This window comes from Anopheles marshallii (genome assembly GCF_943734725.1).
Source record: "Anopheles marshallii chromosome X unlocalized genomic scaffold, idAnoMarsDA_429_01 X_unloc_74, whole genome shotgun sequence".
In the NCBI taxonomy this organism is placed as follows: domain Eukaryota; kingdom Metazoa; phylum Arthropoda; class Insecta; order Diptera; family Culicidae; genus Anopheles; species Anopheles marshallii.
In genome coordinates this window covers 10,001-12,691 of record NW_026525925.1, presented here as the reverse complement: position 1 = coordinate 12,691, position 2,691 = coordinate 10,001, and positions in this window count along the sequence as shown.

Sequence of the window (2,691 nt, the reverse complement as noted above, 5' to 3'; positions counted from 1 at the left end):
GAAAAGTTATATTTGATCGATAAAAGGCCGTCTGGGGAAGGATTGAGCAACAGTGTTGGAATTTAATTTAGGTTTAATTCAATTGTATAAAGGGGAAGATTTATTGGAGTGCAAAGGAGGAAGGGGCAATAGAAGGAATTATTGGAAGTTTGATTAATAATCGGGAAATGATTGATCGGGTGTTTAAATTGCCGTCGGCAAAAAAGAAGATCGGTTAATTGGCAAGGAATGAATGGGTTTATTCAGAAAAATCAGTATTTGGGAGGATAGAAAGAGAGAGAGATTGTTGAGGAGAAATTATGGCGTACGTGACTTTTAGAGCCAAGGAAAAATGTTAAACCGGGTATGTGTAAAAGTATTTTAAACGTGGGAGTGTGAGAAGTGGAGAATGGAATAACCAACTCAGTTACGCCTCGAATTGTAATATTCCGCAGGTGCGCGAGGGAAGAATATGGAATAGGAGGAACGGCAATGGAAAATACACGATGCGGTCGCGGGTGGAATTTAAATGCAGGATGGGAATTGCCCGGTGTGGAAATAATTATCTATGTTACGCCTCGGTTTGGAATATACCGCAGGTACAGTGTGTAAGCGTAGGAATACGAACACGGGGGAAAGCAAATGGTAATACACGGTGCGGTCGGGGGTAGAATTTAAATGGAGAATAGGGATAACCCGGCAGGTGCGGAAAATAATTATGGCGTACGTGGCAAATTAACCAAAGGGAAATGGATAATATATTGTGGGTTGAACGGCTATTGGTGAAATCGGGGTGTGTTACGTAAAATTATTATTTTGTGGGAGTTTGTGCAAGGGGAATAGGAATAAAATTGTCCGTCTTGGAATAGCCCAGAGGGTGCGAAAAAATAACTGTGGTGTGTGTAGTATTTTGAAAGGGGGTGCCTGATTTGAATTGCCGTTAACGGTCGGTTGGGATTATTTGGGAAGATTTTAAGCTCTATCAATAAAATAGAAATACAGTTTAATCGGCAATAGTAATTTGAAATTAATTAAGAAGAAGAACGATTAAGAAATGATAATTTGATTCGACCAACGATCAAATAAAATAGAGTAGGAATAATGAAGGCCGTCGGGGAAAGTTATATTTGATCGATAAAAGGCCGTCTGGGGAAAAAATGAACAACAGTGTTGGAATTTAATTAAGGTATTATTCAATTGTATAAAAGGAAGTTTTATTGGAGTGCAAAGGAGGAAGGGGCAATAGAAAGAGTTAGAATGATCGGAAAAATGATTGATCGGGTGATTAAATTGCCGTCGGCAACAATGAAGATCGGTTAATTGGCAAGGAATGAATGGGTTTATTCAGAAAATTTCAATATTTGGGAGGATAGAAAGAGAGAGAGATTGTTGAGGAGGAATTATGGTGTACGTGACTTTCGGAGCCTTGGAAAAATGTTAAACCGGGTATGTGTAAAAGTATTTTAGACGTGGGAGTGTGAGAAGTGGAGAATGGAATAACCAACTCAGTTACGCCTCGAATTGTAATATTCCGCAGGTGCGCGAGGGAAGAATATGGAATAGGAGGAACGGCAATGGAAAATACACGATGCGGTCGCGGGTGGAATTTAAATGCAGGATGGGAATTGCCCGGTGTGAAAATAATTATCTATGTTACGCCTCGGTTTGGAATATACCGCAGGTACAGTGTGTAAGCGTAGGAATACGAACACGGGGGAAAGCAAATGGTAATACACGGTGCGGTCGGGGGTAGAATTTAAATGGAGAATAGGGATAACCCGGCAGGTGCGGAAAATAATTATGGCGTACGTGGCAAATTAACCAAAGGGAAATGGATAATATATTGTGGGTTGAACGGCTATTGGTGAAATCGGGGTGTGTTACGTAAAATTATTATTTTGTGGGAGTTTGTGCGAGGGGAAATACGAATAATAAAAATTGCCCGTCTTGGAATAGCCCAGAGGGTGCGAAAAAATAACTGTGGTGTGTGTGGTATTTTGAAAGGGGGTGCCTGGTTTGAATAGCCGTTAACGGTCGGTTGGGATTATTTGGGAAGATTTTAAGCTTTAGCATGCAAGGTTAAAAGGATTCTGCTCGAAGGTCTACGATAATCTATTTTAATTTAAACTATCTTATTATCTAAATATTTGCCGGTTTGATGAGGTGTTAGCGTTGGGAGGATGCTTCGTTGCTCGATGAATAAATCTTCTCGCAGTCGGACGAAACAGCGCTCTGGAGTACAAACACACACGCAAAAAACACGGCACTGCACTTTCAAGATGGGACTGGTTTGGCTGAAGGCCGTACCAATTTGTGGCCTCTACGCCGTTTGTCGATAATCCGTATTAAATTGTAGAAGACAATTAATCAATGGTAATCAACAAACGCGGAAGCCTCCCACTTTTACTACACTGCGCTACACAAGATTACTGTATGCTGTCGACGCGGCACTGCACTTTCAAGATGGGACTGGTTTGGCTGAAGGCCGTACCAATTTGTGGCCTCTACGCCGTTTGTCGATAATCCTTATTAAATTGCAGAAGACAATTAATCAATGGTAATCAACAAACGCGGACGCCTCCCACTTGTACTACACTGCACAACACACTGAGTTACACGAGATCACTGTATTCTGTCGCTGTGAATTTTAATAGAAAGTCGATTTTGCTGAAGGCGGTTAAAAGATAAATAGTTTGCTTGATTTGGTTAAAA